The sequence below is a fragment of the Physeter macrocephalus genome, chromosome 1 (assembly GCF_002837175.3).
Source record: "Physeter macrocephalus isolate SW-GA chromosome 1, ASM283717v5, whole genome shotgun sequence".
In the NCBI taxonomy this organism is placed as follows: Eukaryota; Metazoa; Chordata; class Mammalia; order Artiodactyla; family Physeteridae; genus Physeter; species Physeter macrocephalus.
The window spans coordinates 46,316,142-46,333,275 of NC_041214.2; the positions used below are offsets into that span (position 1 = coordinate 46,316,142).

General features: G+C 46.8%; 1 long non-coding RNA gene across 3 annotated transcripts in view; it reads left to right on the plus strand.

Annotated features, from left to right (window-relative positions):
• Positions 1 to 1,442: 1,442 nt before the first annotated feature.
• The window catches only part of LOC129391484 (uncharacterized), a 29,981-nt gene continuing 14,289 nt past the window's right edge, over positions 1,443 to 17,134 (plus strand). The window contains exons 1-3 of one of the 3 annotated variants that reach the window (XR_008615631.1): positions 1,443 to 1,541; positions 12,078 to 13,008; positions 13,916 to 14,317. This is a non-coding gene — a long non-coding RNA (uncharacterized lncRNA). Of the gene's footprint in view, positions 1,542 to 11,048; positions 13,009 to 13,915; positions 14,318 to 17,134 lie in introns of those variants that run through there. The other 2 variants (XR_008615628.1, XR_008615635.1) reach the window with 2 other exon arrangements.

Below are 17,134 nucleotides of genomic sequence, written 5' to 3' on the forward strand. Positions count from 1 at the left end.
TATTTTACTCAATGGACAGAGATCCTGTTAGAAAAGATGTGCCCTCCACAGCTTGAGGAATTCCTGTATATTCCACCCTCTCTGGCTTTCACACCCAGCCACTTGCACTCATTCCCTCTGCTTCTGGAGGCAAATGAGTGAGTGAAACCAACTGCAGCCTTTCCTTGCATCTTCAAACATGACTTCAGATATGTATGCCTTTCTATGAAGAGTCTTACTCACTACCAGTGAGTGGTCTGAAGCATAATATGCCTTTCTAGAGGATGTTTTTTTAAGGGAAATTCCTGAATTTTAAAAATCTCTCATGTATGGGACCCACACAGGAAAATGGAGGAGATAATGTGATCACCTGTCTTTTTTTTTTTTCTTGAGTGGATTTTTTTGAAATTTTCATTGGAGTATAGTTGATTTACCATGTTGTGTTAGTTTCAGGTGTACAAGCAAAGTGAATCAGTTTATATACATATATCCACTCTTTTTTAGATTCTTTTCCCATATAGGGCATGACAGGGTATGGAGTAGAGTTCCCTGTGCAATGCAGTAGGTCCTTATTAGTTATCTGTTTTATATATAGTAGTGTGTGTGTGTATGTCAATCCCATTCTCCCAATCTATCCCTCCCCGCCTTTCCCCCCTGGTAACCATAAATTTGTTTTCTACGGCTGTGACTCTATTTCTGTTTTGTAGAGAAGTTCATTTGTATCATTTTTTTTAGATTCCACATATAAGTGATATCATATGATGTTTGTCTTTCTCTGTCTGCACCTGTCTGTCTTATTACCTGCTTATATGTCCTCATAGTCCAAGTGGGGGTAACCCCAACTGCTCCAGAATTTCCAGTGTCAGGGTTTTCAGTTTTAAGAAAAACCTTACCCAATAACCTTGGTATGTTTTGGAGCTGATATGACCTCTGATTCCTGCTCTATCATCCCCTCCTCCCACTCACCCTTCTCAATTAGATGGGAGGTCAGAGTTCAGGATGACAGTCACATCCTGGTTGACAGGAAATTTTAGGAACTTTCTGAGAAATTCTGTCCAGCTATCCAACAGAAAAGTAACAGGTGCTTTACAACTGGTGCTCCTGGACACATTGAGAAACACCAAGTGAGATTCTCCTGCTTAATCTATAGCTCAGGGACAGTACAGAGGGGCAGAGGGGCCACGCTTGCCCTCCCCAGCCTGCCTCTGCTGAGGTTGCCTGGAAGTAAGATGATAACATTCTTCAAGGCCTGTTCAGCCTCCAGCTTGGAACTACTGGCAAACATGTAAATGAAGATGCCCCGCCATGAACTTTGACAGTGTCAGTCTGCATCCTTTAGACGGACAGCTGACTGTATGTTCCTCAGCAAACAGCTCCCGAGTACTAGTATTTAAAAATCAAAGCAGGAGTCACGTCACCAAGATGGTGACACAGGTCGTTCCTGGCTTCCCTCCCCCTCACAAGAAGAACGTCTCACAACTCTTCAAGAACAAGACAGCACCGAGAGAATCCCAGAACACGGGGTGAGGCTGAAGCACTCCTGCAGCTCAGAGACCAAGAAGGTAAGAGAAGCGGCCACATGCTGCCCACATGCCCCTGCCAGGCCAGCACAGCTCCACGAGGAGGGGTCACCCCCGAGCCTGGGTTCCTCAAGTGGGAAGAGAGAGCCCGGGATGGACAAACAGCCTCTGCAGCATGGTGGGTCCTTTACTGGGGTCCCTACTCTGCTCTCGGCCCACAGGGACTACAGGGGGATCTGGGGGCTCAACCACGAGGAATCTGGCTGTGATGCAGATGGGGGAGGGGCTTGCAAGAACCAGCTCCCAGATCTGGGGGACCGAGTTCCTACCTGCAGGGCCCGAGTCCTCATCCCAGGCGGCGACTTTGCTCACCGCGGAACCAGGTCAGGGGTGCGCTCTGACCAGGGAAGTCGGCAGGGTGCAGATCTGCCTGATTCGGATCTTCTTTGCCCACACCCACCAGAGGCTGTGGACAGTGCCTCCCAGCCCCATCTGACCAGAAGGGCTGGTGGCAACCCCTGGAAGCTGTGCGGCCCAGTGGTGCTCAGGCCAAGAGGCAGGCAGGCAGAACGGAGCTCCCCCAGGGCGAAGCCAGTACCGGGCCTGCTACACTCAGGCAGGGGAATCCATTCATAGCCAAGGCCAAGGGCAACTCCTGACCCCTCCCCACTAGAAAGCCTGTCGTGGAAATTGACAAGTAGCCTGGGGAGGCCCCGCCCCCTCCTGCTCAGGCAAAGGAGCTGAGACATAGCCACACCCACTGTGGAAAGTGTCTTCCGGCCCCATCTAACCAGTAGGGCCCACAAAAACCCCTGAAAGTCGTGAGGCCGAAGCCGAGAGAAGGGCAGACAGAGCCAATGGTTTGCAGAGCAAAGCCAGTGGTCCTGTTCAGCCAGGGGACTTGGGGCGGGGGCGGCTGGAGTGAAGACACCAAACAAAGAGCTTTATCAGTTTTAGAGCTGCGGTTCTCACTGCACCCAGGCAGAGAATCTAATGTGTAGCCCTGTGTATCGCTGAATACAGCCTTCAGCCTGTCTGACCAGGGCGCCTAACCAGGGCACGTGGAAAGCTGCAGAGCCCATTCACCAGCCCTGTGTAGACGGGCCCTTACACAGAGAGCACAGCCCGTGGCTTCCCCGCTCTGCGGAGCAAAATCAGTGGCCTCACCTGACCAGGGGATTCAGTGCACACTCAGGCCTGATTCAGGCCGCCAAACAACCAGCTGTGCAGGGCCTGGCCTGCTGCCCTTTCAGTGCAGGGAGGCTAATTCATTGCCCTATCTACACTTCGGTGGTTTTTTTTGGAATATAGTTGATTCACAATGTTGTGTTAGTTTCAGGTGTACAGCAAAGTGAATCCGTTATACATATACATATATCTACCTTTTTTAGATTCTTTTCCCATATAGGTTGTTACACAATATTGAGTAGAGTTCCCTGTGCTGTACAGTAGGTCCTTATTAGTTATTTTATATATAGTAGTGTGTATATGTCAATCCCAATCTCCCAGTTTATCCCTCCCTGCCCCTCCCCCCTACAAACAGATGTAGGTTTGTTTTCTACATCTGTGAGACTATTTCTGTTTTGTAAATAAGTTCATTTGTACCATTTTTTTAGATTCCACATAAAAGCGATATTGTATGGTATTTGTCTGACTTACTTCACTTAGTATGACAATCTCTAGGTCCAACTGCGTTGCTGCAAATGGCATTATGTCATCCCTTGTTATGGCTACTACTGAATATAGAGCCAGTCCTGAGCATCTAGTGAGCCTGACCAGAGAATTCAGACAACTGCAGAGCCCACCCTGCAGCCTCACTTGCTGAAGGTGAGGGTTCTCAAGCGTATAGTAGCATTTCTTATCTGTAGATTTTTTTAAATCTTGGTCTTCTGACTGGAGGTGAAATTCTTTTAGAAGTACTAGTGTGAAAGGCTTGAGATTCTAGAAAGCTGTGAAAATTGTGTGCCTTTGGGCAACAAAAGTAGATTTCTGTAGCAGAACACTTAGGGCTTCTGTTTCTCCTTCATCAGCTCATTTTAATTTTGTGTTTGATGAATAAAAAGAGTGATCTATGGGTACAAGATTCTGTATCATTATCATCACCACAATGACCACCCCTCCTTCAGCACAGGGCATGGAACACACTGTGTAATTATATGTATGTGTATGTATAATCTCATTTAATCCTTGCTGTTATCCCCCGAGACATATATTATCCTCATCATGCAGATGTGGAAACTGACCAGGGATTTTAATAGATCCAAACTCCTGGACTTCCCTGGTGGCGCAGTGGTTAAGAATCCGCCTGCCAATGCTGCGCCTAACCAGGGCACGTGGAAAGCTGCAGAGCCCATTCACCAGCCCTGTGTAGACGGGCCCTTACACAGAGAGCACAGCCCGTGGCTTCCCCGCTCTGCGGAGCAAAATCAGTGGCCTCACCTGACCAGGGGATTCAGTGCACACTCAGGCCTGATTCAGGCCGCCAAACAACCAGCTGTGCAGGGCCTGGCCTGCTGCCCTTTCAGTGCAGGGAGGCTAATTCATTGCCCTATCTACACTTCGGTGGTTTTTTTTGGAATATAGTTGATTCACAATGTTGTGTTAGTTTCAGGTGTACAGCAAAGTGAATCCGTTATACATATACATATATCTACCTTTTTTAGATTCTTTTCCCATATAGGTTGTTACACAATATTGAGTAGAGTTCCCTGTGCTGTACAGTAGGTCCTTATTAGTTATTTTATATATAGTAGTGTGTATATGTCAATCCCAATCTCCCAGTTTATCCCTCCCTGCCCCTCCCCCCTACAAACAGATGTAGGTTTGTTTTCTACATCTGTGAGACTATTTCTGTTTTGTAAATAAGTTCATTTGTACCATTTTTTTAGATTCCACATAAAAGCGATATTGTATGGTATTTGTCTGACTTACTTCACTTAGTATGACAATCTCTAGGTCCAACTGCGTTGCTGCAAATGGCATTATGTCATCCCTTGTTATGGCTACTACTGAATATAGAGCCAGTCCTGAGCATCTAGTGAGCCTGACCAGAGAATTCAGACAACTGCAGAGCCCACCCTGCAGCCTCACTTGCTGAAGGTGAGGGTTCTCAAGCGTATAGTAGCATTTCTTATCTGTAGATTTTTTTAAATCTTGGTCTTCTGACTGGAGGTGAAATTCTTTTAGAAGTACTAGTGTGAAAGGCTTGAGATTCTAGAAAGCTGTGAAAATTGTGTGCCTTTGGGCAACAAAAGTAGATTTCTGTAGCAGAACACTTAGGGCTTCTGTTTCTCCTTCATCAGCTCATTTTAATTTTGTGTTTGATGAATAAAAAGAGTGATCTATGGGTACAAGATTCTGTATCATTATCATCACCACAATGACCACCCCTCCTTCAGCACAGGGCATGGAACACACTGTGTAATTATATGTATGTGTATGTATAATCTCATTTAATCCTTGCTGTTATCCCCCGAGACATATATTATCCTCATCATGCAGATGTGGAAACTGACCAGGGATTTTAATAGATCCAAACTCCTGGACTTCCCTGGTGGCGCAGTGGTTAAGAATCCGCCTGCCAATGCTGGGGACACGGGTTCCAACCCTGGTCCGGGAAGATCCCACATGCCACAGAGCAGCTAAGCCCGTGTGCCACAACTACTGAGCCTGCGCTCTAGACCCCGCGAGCCACAACTACTGAGACTGCGTGCCACAACTACTGAGCCCATGAGCTTAGAGCCCATGCTCCGCAACAAGAGAAGCCACCACAGTGAGAAGCCCGTGCACCGCAACGAAGAGTAGCCCCTGCTCACCGCAACTAGAGAAAGCCCGCGCACAGCAACGAAGACCCAATGCAGCCAAAAATAATTAATTAATGAATTAAATTTTTAAAAAATTGATCCAAACTCCTGTAACTACTAAGTGGCAGAGCTGGGTCTCAAACCCACATCTGTGTGTCTGTGAAAACCAGGCACAGAAGCAGCACCTCCCAGCCTGAGGAAATGGGATACGCATCGTTCTGGATTTACCAGTTAGAGAAGGAAGAAGTTATTGGGTTTATACAACCAGACTCCTTGAACCTTGTGTTCAGTGGACCTCAGCTAAAGCAAAATATTGTATGTAGCTCCACCGGGTCCGAGAGCCCCTCAAAAGGAAAACGAGGAGAACAAAGCAGGAGGAAGTGAAAGGGATCCTCACAGTCAGTCTGGAGAGCACAGAACCAGCCACTCAGCCAGCCACCCAGCCAGCCACAGAACCAGCCACCAATCTAGCCACCCAGCCAGCCACAGAACCAGCCACCCAGCCAGCCACAGAACCAGCCACCCACAGAACTAGCCACTAAGCTAGCCACCAAACCAGCCAGCCACAGCACCAGCCACCCAGCCACAGAACTTGCCACCCATTCAGCCACAGAACCAGCTACTGCCAGCTCCACAGCCTGTCTTTTCTTCCTTCTGGCAGCAGGTTTCTGCTTTTTTCTTTCTTTCTTTTTTTTTTTCAATCCGCATGGGAAGATTTCTAGTCATTTTGCAGCTGAATTCAATAGAAAAATAATGTTTATTCACTTCACAACCAATTTGGCCAGAACACATCTCTATTCCATGAAATAACGCACCGATACATTTACGATTCAGAATTGCAGGCACATTCCTTGTGTCCGGTGGTGTGTCAGGCTGGATGAAATTAAATATTACTTTCCTTTTTCTTTGCTGTGGATTCACTCGAGTTGCCCTCATTAGGTGGCACTGGTGCTCTTGGGAGACATGCCAGCCTTCAGAGTAAAGACCTGGCCAACCCAACCTCATAAAGCTGCAGCAGACCCAAACCAAGATGGGGGGGTGCGGGAACAGTAGGTGGACCCCTCTCACACACACGCGCGCGTGCGCACACACACACACACACACACACACAATCTGGCTTCCTTTCTGCCACCTTCCTGAATCCTCTCACTCAAACCCGCTCACTAATCATCAAAGCCAACAGCATCTCCTAGCAGCCCATCTTCAGGCCTCCAGAGCCTTCCATGCTCTAACCCTCCTTCCAGAACTTCCCTTCCCTCTCAGCTCAGGTTTGATCCCCACCCCAAAGGCAGCCTTTCACCCTCTGAATGTCTCCAAGCCCGTTTTCTCGCCTTCTCTCTCATGTGACAATCTCATCTCGTCTGCTTTCTGATGACCTCGACATCACTCACCTGGCATCTCTCACAAACATCAGCTCTCAATTTCCAGCTTCCCTCAGGAAATGGTTACCTGGATATCCCACAGCACAGCAAACTATTTTTTTAAGTTGAACCCATGCACTCAGTATGGCTGTGTGGCATCCGTAAACCGTGTCCAGCTGCAGGAGAACTACAAAGATAAAAAGACAAAGCGCATCCTGCCAGGAACCAAATCGGCCTGACATCATGTACGTTTGTCCCCTAAAGGGAAACAGTCGCGTGACTGCCCTGCCACGTTCCGCTCCAGAAGGAAGCACAGGCAGAGAACATGGGCTTGGAACCAGGTGAGCTGGGACCTGGGCAGGTCACGTAGCCTCCCTCCCCACGTGTGCCTGTCTACATGCTGGAAATAAAAACACCCGCCTTGTTCCTCTCCTGCATTCTTAACCCAGAAATAGGAAAGGGTTAAAATTGAATTAAAAGAGGAAGAGAAAAGTACACCTGAAACTAACACAACATTGTAAATCAACTATACTCCAATTAAAAAAATTTTTTTTTGATGTAAAAAAAAGAGGAAGAGAAAAGAAAATGAGTTAAATAGACGGCAGGGTAGAAACACTGGATCAGTGGAGATTGAAGGGTTTTTCCCAAAGTTATTAATCCTGGTGAAATTTATTTCAGATATTTCACAGGTGCTTCTGTTTAAGCGACCACCCCACCTTCCTATCTCTAGCAGGACACACGAGAAACTGTAACAGTGGCTGCTTTCCAAGGAGGGGATCCGGATATTATAAGTTAGAGCTGGGAAGAAAACTTCTTACCATCCACCTATAGCCCTGTGTGAATCTTAACCATATGCAATTACTATATTTTCAAAAAATAAAAGCTACCAACCAAACAACCCAAAATTATCTCCAGCGAACAGTTGCAGGGGGGCAGGGGGCGGGGGAAGTTAGGCTAACCATCTTCACCCAAAGTACACGTTGTCTTTGGATAAACAAACCCAAATGAGCTCATAAAGATGCATGGAAACACCTGGTACCTCCTCATCACCCATAAGACGGAGCCCAGATGCCGTGCAAACCTCATTTTTTGATGTTAATTTTTATTTAATATTGGAGTATAGTTGATTTACCATGTTGTGTTAGTTTCAGGTGATTTGGGTTTTTTTGTTTGTTTGTTTGGGGGTTTTTTTTTTTGCAAACCTCACTTCTGACCAACTGTAGGATGCCAAGAAGTGGGCGCTGGCTCGGGCCCTGGAGGCTCCAGGCCACCGAGGGGTTAACTGAAATCAGGTGAGAGGACCAGTTTCCAGCCTTGGCCCTGGCACTGACTGGCCTTCACCTCTCTGCAGCTCATTTTTCTCTTCTGTAAAACGTGACTTGTAAGGTTGCTCGGATGCTCTGATCTGTGGTCCTCTGTGGGCACAGAGTAATTAGACTCACACTCCCCTCCTTGCCCCAGCAGATACAGCCTCTGCCCTCACCCTCCCAGTGCCTGAAATGCTCACGAGGAGGGTACCTTCCTTCTTGGCTTTTGGGGTTATTTCTTTTTTTTTTTTTTTTTTTTTTTTTTTTTTGCGGTACGCGGGCCTCTCACTGCTGTGGCCTCTCCCTTTGCGGAGCACAGGCTCCGGACGCGCAGGCTCAGCGGCCATGGCTCACGGGCCCAGCCGCTCCGCGGCACGTGGGATCTTCCCGGACCGCGGCACGAACCGTGTCCCCTGCATCGGCAGGCGGACTCTCAACCACTGCGCCACCAGGGAAACCCTGGGGTTATTTCTTGAAATGCCTGCCAGCCCCCATCCAGATTAGACGATGTGTTTTCCAAAGGGTGTTTACAGCCAGAGGGCCTAGACAGGAAAATGATTCGGGGTAGTTCATCGACAAACACTTATTGTAAAAGTTATGTGTTTCGGTTTATTGTGTTATTTGTGTTTATATTTGTGTATTTTATGTATTCTGTTTACCATTATCAGCCTCATGCCATGTAATACTGGCTTTCCATTTATGGTATAGGGTATTACGGTCTTGGTAAAAAAAAAAAATGAGAGCTAATAGCAAATAAATAATAGTGTATGTGGCATATTATTCAGGAGAGCCATCACAGACGTGGTTTAAAAAATGACTGGGGGGCTTCCCTGGTGGCGCAGTGGTTGAGAGTCCGCCTGCCGCTGCAGGGGATGCGTGTTCGTCTTCCCTGGTGGCGCAGTGGTTGAGAGTCCGCCTGCCAATACAGAGGACGCGGGTTCGTGCCCCGGTCCGGGAGGATCCCACGTGCCGCGGAGCGGCTGGGCCCGTGAGCCATGGCCGCTGAGCCTGCGCGTCCGGAGCCTGTGCTCCGCAACGGGAGAGGCCACAACAGTGAGAGGCCCGCGTACCGGAAAAAAAAAAAAGACTGGAATTTGAGGAACACTATGGGCTGAATCGTGTCCTCCCAAAATTCATGTGTTACACTCCTAACCCCGATGGGACCTCATTTGGAAGTGGGGTTCTTGCAGATGGGATTTCATAAAATAAGGTCATGCTGGAGCAGGGTGGGCCCCTACTCACTCCAGTGTGACTGGTATCCCCATTAAAAGGGGAAATGTGGGCACAGACCCACACAAGGAGAGCCCTGTGTGAAGACTGGAGCAAGGGACCTAGGAGCGGCTGGGAGCTAGGCCTGGGGCACATTCTTTCTCACTGCCTTCCGCCTTCCGAGGGACCCCGGCCCTGCCAACACCTCCCCTTCAGAACGTGTGAGGCAGTGCACTTCTGTTTAAGCCACCGTCTGTGGGGCTCTGTTAGGGCAGCCCCGGGAGAAGAGCCCAGGGGATGGTGCAGGAGGGTGTGAGGTCAGGATAACTCAGGGAAGCAGGGCCGTGTCTACAGGTGCGGGGTGTCCCCAGGCAGGGCATCTGTGTCCAGGACCAGAGGAAGCAGCTGGCTCACAGGCCTAACAAGCGATGCTCGCTCCCTGGGTTCGTTTGCTCTCTGGCCTGGGCACCTCCAGGGGGACTCCTCGCCACTGAAGAAGCTTTCTCGGGCTCTCCTTCCTGGTAGCTGGTGTGGGACACCTGAACTGTGGTGCTTTAGAATCTTCTCTTGTATCTCTTTTTTTTTTTTTTTAGATTCCACATATAAGCGTTATAATATGATATTTGTCTTTCTCCGTCTGGCTCACTTCACTTACTATGATCATCTCTTACAAATGAGCTTACATACAAAACAGAAATAGGCCCACAGACATAGAAAACAAGTTTATGGTTACCAAAGGGGAAGGGGGGAGGGATAAGTTAGGAGTTTGGGATTAACAGATACACACAACTGTATATAAAATAGATAACCAACAAGGATCTACTGCATAGCACAGGGAACTCTACTCAACATTTTGTAATAACCTATAAAGGAAAAGAATTTGAAAAAGAATAGATATATATATACATATATATGTATAATTGAATCACTTTGCTGTACTCCTGAAACTAACACAACATTGTAAATCAACTACAATTTAAAAAAATTTTTTTAAATAATAGAATGTACATCAGATCTTTATGCTTTTGGAAAAATTATTAGTTTTAAAGAAAATATTTTATACATGTTAATTTTTTGTCAAAAATGTGATAAAATAGTATGACTATTATTACTGCACACATATTCTTGAAAATGATGAATGCATAATTTCAAGGACCTTGGTAAAGTATCTGGACTCCACAAATGTAGCTTGATCGTAGATCAGCAAATGAAGGGAATAAGCCTCTAAAAATAAAGATGGCACTGTTGAAAGGAAGGAAGGAAAGAAGGGAGGGAGGGAGGGAGGGAGGGGGAAGGAAGGAAGAAAAGAAAGAATCTTCTTTTGCCTCCCTGCTAACTCTACCAGGACCTCACATCAAGAACTATTAACTATTTGGGGCATTCCCTGGCGGTACAGTGGGTTAGGATTCCTGCAATTTCACCACTAGGGCCCAGGTTCAATCCCTGATCATCAGGGAACTAAGATCCTGCAAGCTGTGCAGCAAAAAAAAAAAAAAAAAAAAAGCCCACCAACTTTCTTTGCTGTACACCTGAGACTAACACAACATTGTGAATCAACTATACTCCAATAAAAAAAATTTTTTTAAACGTTTTAGCAGGCAAACCGCAATCATCAGGGGACATGAGGTTCGGTAACCTCTTTTTCCCAGAGGTCATTTTAGATGCCATGAACGCCAGTGGTCCCTTCCCTACTCTGAGATTCCATCGACCTCCAGGGCAGGGCCTGGAGGCTCCCCTGTGCCAGGTGATGGAGAGAAGGTAGAAGGCAGAAGCTGGGCCGGGGCCCACACTGGCTGGGACTGTACAGCCATCTCCCTCTCTCTCTCTCTCTCTCTCTGCCTCAGTTTCCGCATCTGTCATGAGCAGATGAGGTGTCTTTAGGCCTCACGCTGTTGCTGTGAGGATCCATGGAGATTGTCTACATGGAAGGGCTTTGAAATTTGAAAAGCAGAAAGAGACCTTCACCAAATATTTGTTGAGGACTTCCTAGGTGGATGAGAGGGCAATACAGGAGCACTTGAAACCCTTTCCTTCTTGGAGCATTTACTTTATACACGTGTATAGAGTGTATATATAGAGCAACCACCAAATGACAAGGCTGAGCAAAGTTAACTTGAATTAAATAAAAAAACCAGAGTGCTCAGACAAAGGAGGAGTTGCTGCCGGCTAGAGGGTCAGAGAAGGCTTCCTGGCCCTTGAGACATGGAAGGAATGGAAAAGAGTCTATTCCATGGAGAGAGACAGCTATGAACAAAGATGCAGGGCCGGGTGAGGCCAGTTGGAGCCAGAACCCCAAGAATCCCAGGTTCACAGGAATGGGGAACCAGCAGGAGGGTTCTGTCCACAACAGACTGGGAGATGGTTGGAGTGTAAGCAACATGACCTGCAGGTGATGGAACCCACTGGAAACCAGCAGAGACGCCAGTCCAGAGATGGCAGGGCCTGAGCTCAGCGATGCTGAGATGCAGGGGACCACAGGGGCCCAGGAGAGCCTCTGGAGGATGACAGGACTGGCTGCAGGTGAAATCCCGGAACAGTGTGCCCGGTGACAGTATGAACTGGATAGAGGGCTGCCATGATGGTCCTTAGAATGCTCAGGGAAGCAGAGGAACGTAATATTTGTTCATCAGTGACTGAGAGCTTTGCGGGCTTCAGTCTATCCAGTGTTCACAAACCTTTATGAGCCGAGGGCTGTTTTCGCCTCTGGTTTACAGGTGAGAAAAATGAGGCTCAAAAAGGTTCATTAACTTGCCCAGCATCCTACAGCTGGGAGTTGTGGAACTGGAATTCAAACCCAGGCCTTCCAACCCCAAAGCCTATAAAGTTTATTCAAAGATGTATTTAATAACAATTTAATGTAAAGTACTCTTGAATTCTTTTTTTCTTTTTCATTTACAGTATTTCAAACTTTTTAAACCTACCATAAAAATGCACAGATTGTGGACGTTGATTTTGATGAATTTTGACAACTGCATCCATCTGTGTAAGCACCACCCAAAACAAGATGTAAAACATTTCCTTGATCCCAGAACATTCCTTTAAGCCTTTTTCCTGTCAGTTCCTCTCCCGACCCCCAGGGAACACATTCTGATTTCTATCTCTGCAGTTTGCCTGCTGTCAATTCCCTACGATCAGAGTGTGTCATCTACTGTGTCTGGCTTCTCTCACTCAGCACGTTTTGCAAGATTCGTCCACCTTATTGAGAGTATTAATAATTCAAAGCACTTTTTAACTCTGATCCCCTGAGGGGCAGGTGAGTACTGTGTGGGTAAGACATTTTTAGAGTATCAGTGGGCTGTCCCTCTTGGCTTTCTGAGAAGCTAACCTTCATTTTGGACGATAGCTTGTTGTCATTGTTGGTTTTTTCCAGGGCAATAACTTTTATCCAACAGCACACTAAATAAATATGTTGAAATCGGTGATATTTTGACCTCCAGGCAGGCAAAAACACATCAGCCATTTAACCAACATGACAGTGTCTCATCAAAGAAGACCGAATGGCACAGATTTGAATTGTTCACCACGTTTGCACGAACCCCGTTTAACTGGGCTAGTAAGCCCGTCCAGGAAGATGCAGAGCAACACGTCCTATGACTCTCGGCTCTTGTTACCACTGCGTGATTCCGACATCTCCAAGAACCCTTGTGCTCAGCCTTTATTTCTCCCTAATTATGTTTATCTGTATATTCCTTGAAGTGCACCTTGAGAGCAAAGTAATTGTGAGCCCAAAGGTTGAAACCTTAGTGAAGAAAGCATGAAGCAAGAAGGATGAACTTATAAGGCATGGTTCCCTCCCAGCCTTCTTCCCTGGACCCCTCTTGCTCCTTTGGTGAGTTCAGAAAAGACCTTTGTTACCTTATATTCTATGTCCAAACTAGATTTATATACTTTCATGCGTTGTTTATTACTTGTATGTGCTTATTTTCATTGTACAATTGACAGAGTTTTCTACCTGTGAAAATGGTTGAAGTATCTCGGATTAGGAGAAAATACATCATGATTTTTTTTTTCCCACTAAAATTGATGAGAAAAAATTTCTCATGAATGACTTTTCCCTTAGTAGCAAAATTTCAGGAGTGGATTAGGTGGTTCAGCAGGGACGGGTGGGTGTAGATTTCTGAATTTCCAGACTGGGATTCTGCAGCTTGATGATGACCTTGAATTGTCTAAATCCCTTTACACTCCTGGGGTCTGTCTGTGGGTGGAGACTTTCATAAAAGCAATGCAGGCGGAAAGGGCAGATAGCAGAACAGCGGCTCCTTGGCCCGCCCGGAGATGGGAAAGAAAGGAGGAGAGAAAAAAGAGATAAAATTCGCAAAAATGTCAACCGTTACCGACCAGTGATCTTGCCTCCTTAATCAATAGAAATTGACAAGAGGCCAGACAAGAAATTCAGGCAAGGCTTTATTGGGGCCCCTGCTGCAGCAGGCAGGGAGTGAGAGCAAACAGCAGGTTCTCTCGCTCACTTGCTCCCCTAGGGGTGGGGTGACGAGCTGGTGAGGGGAGGGGTAGGTCTGGGGGTGGGGCCGGAGGTGTGGCTTAGGTGGTCTGCCCGCCCCTTTGGTGGTGGTGTGTGCAGGGGGCATGGGCAGTGCCCTGCTTTTGCTCCCGGCTCTTCAGAAGTGGCAGCTGGGTTTTTGGTCTTTTTGTATCTTCTTGTTAATAATTTGCCCCAACTGTGCATGCACGCAGCTACTTTTAGTCCTTTATGGTTTCTTTGTATTTTGTTGCTGGAGGAGACATTTGTCCAGGTGCAAGCACTGCAGCAGAGGGTCCCAGGTCCCAGGTCCCAGCCTGTCTCAAAACCGGGCATTGGCTCCATCGAAGAAAACCAGGCCAGGCCCAAAGGAGGGAGGCCCTGGCGTCTAGCTCCCCGGAAGCGTCTTCAGGTGCCACTGCCGGGGCCCGTGGCCTGGCGAGAGCCCGTCTTGCAGGACCAGAGGTGCTGCCCCAGACTCAAGATCCTTGGTCACAGCGGCACAGACCTCAGAGGACATTCCCCCGGGACCTGGAGAGAAGGACCTCACCCTAAGGACCCCACCTTCAGGGCAAGCCCCCAACACCCTAGGCGGCGCTCACGATGTGCCCTTTCTCAGCCCCTAATCCACAATCAATGCCCCAGGACAGCGCCCCCGCAGGTAACCACAGACTCTGAGCACACAACTGCAGGGCAGAGGGGGTGTCCAAGGAGAGTGCGAGGTGTGAGCAGCAAAGCCCAGCCCCAGGAGGCTGCAGGAAGAGTGACCCAGGTCCTAAGCAACAGAGACATCAGGGGACGGGGTGTGTGTGTGTATGTGTGTGCGTGTGCGTGTGCATGTTCCCGGGGAGGGTAAATGAAAAGTGACCTAGGAAACATCCACCATTTGCAATGTGTGGACCTTACTTGGGTCTTCATTTTAAACAATCTGTTAAAAAACAAATTCTTAGACAGTAAGGGAGATGTAATGATTTTAAGGAATTGCTCATTGGCTTTAGTGTGATAATAGTATGATGGTTATGTTTTTCTAAAAGAATCCGTAGAGATAATCCTGAAACATTTGTGGATGAAATGATATAGTATCTGGGATTTGCTTCAAAGCGATGGCTTGGCAGGGAGTCGAAAGGAGAACAGATAAAACACCAGGGGCTGTGTGTTCACACAGTTAAACCCAGACAATGGGAACATGAGAGTTCTGATACTGTCTAGTCCACTTTTGAATGTGTTTGAGGTTTCCCATAATATGACGTAAGGAAAGGTGGGAAAGAGGGTGGTGGAAGGGAATGGGACCCAGAAGTGGAAGAGATTTCATGAGGACCGGGGAAGAGAAGGAGGACCCCCCCGACACACACACACACACACACACACACACACACACACACACACAGAGAAGGAAGAAAGGACAGGCTCTGAGGAAGAGGGGCACACTCAGGGCCCAGGCGCCAGGCAGAGGGTGCAGGATCCCGGGCTGTGAGCTCTGGTGGTGGCCGTGGGCTTGGTCCTCTGAGCCCGCGGAGCAGGGAGATGGAGCGGCCACCAGGGATGGCCCTGGGCGGGAGTCCTGCTGTCCCACTTCTGCCCCTGAATCCAGAGGGCAGCTTGGTCTGCATTGTCCGCATTATTACCTGTACCTGCTGGCGCCACCAGGGCAAAACAGATGTAGCCAAATTAATAGAGCAGAGATAAAGGTTTACAAGCCCTGAGAAAATTAGGTACAACTACAAAGGATTCCTGAAGGGACTTGGGGGGCAGGGCAGGAAGGAGGGGGAGGAGCTGGGAGGAAAGGGGGTTAATTTTACTCCCCAACTAAAAAAGTGCAGCCGAGGGAAGGTCCACTCACCTCATGCAGAGCCTGGAGGTCGTGTGGAAATCTCACATCTGGAGTGGGTTTAAAATAAACGCCAGTAGGGGTTGTCCTGTTTTGGTTTCTACTATTTATATATTTAGGATTCATTCACTACCAGTTTCTAAGAAGGAAATTAAAGACTCTACTAATGATAATCAGCATAGTTTCTTGGGAAATGTTTGGGTTTTGAAACCTCAATGTTGCAGTCCTGGAACAACTTACTGCTAATTCTGGTTAACATGAGGATGTGTTCACCACAACTCAATCACTCAGGCTCCAACGGGTGCTTTCATTTTTTTTTAATTTTATTGAAGTAGAGTTGATTTACAATGTTGTCTTAATTTCTGCTATCCAGCAAAGTGACTCAGTTATACCTATATATATTATTTTTCATATTCTTTTCCATTATGGTTTATCATAGGGTATTGAATATAGTTCCCTGTGCTATACAGTAGGACCTTGTTGTTTTTCCATTCCATATGTAAAAGCTTCCATCTGCTAATCCCAATCTCCCACTCCATCCCTCCCGCTTGGCAACCACAAGTCTGTTCTCTATGTCTGTGAGTCTATTTTTCTTACATAGACAAGTTGATTTGTATCATATTTTAGATTCCACATATAAGCAATATCATATGATTTTTGTCTTTCTCTGTCTGACTTCACTTAGTATGATAATCTCTAGGTCCTCCATCCATGTTGCTGCAAATATTTATTCTTTTTTATGGCTGATATTCTTGTGTGTATGTGTGTGTATTATATGTATATATATCAATCACATCTTCTTTATCCATTCATCTGTCGATGGACATTTAGATTGCTTCCATGTCTTGGCTCTTGTGAATAGTGCTGCTGTGAACATTGGGGTGCATGTATCTTTTTGAATTATAGTCTTGTCTGGGTATATGCCCAGGAGTGGGATTGCAGGTTCATATGGTAACTCTATTTTTAGGTGTTTGAGGAACCTCGATACCGTTCTTCATAGTGGCTGCACCAGTTTACATTCCCACCAACAGTGTAAGAGGGTTCTCCAAAGGGATTTTTAAATATCAAGATGAGAGAGAAAAAGAAATTAAGGGAGAAATTGTTTTTCCATCTGCATTTTATATGGCCTGAAAATCTAGGGCTCAAGAACTTGAGACAGACAGTTGGAGAAAATGAGCTTGGGAAACACCTCCCCTACAGAGACATCAAGTGGTCCACTAAGCCCAAAGAGGGAGTTCTAGCAAGAAGGGGTTCAAGTTCACAGAATAATGTTGAGTGTCCACCAGACAAAGACAGACTCAGCTTTCCTCTGATACAGATTTACCAGTTGCATGGTTTTCTTTCTGATTTTTCAGAGAGCGTGACCTTTCCCTTAACCTTTTTTTTTTTTAGTATTCTTTTTTTTTAACATCTTTATTGGAGTATAATTGCTTTACAATAGTGTGTTAGTTTCTGCTTCATAACAAAGTGAATCAGTTTTATATATACATATGTCCCCACATCTCTTCCCTCTTGCGTCTCCCTCCCTCCCACCCTCCCTATCCCACCCCTCTAGGTGGTCACAAAGCACCAAGCTGATCTCCCTGTGCTATGTGGCTGCTTCCCACTAGCTATCTGTTTTACGTTTGGTAGTGTATATATGTCCATGCC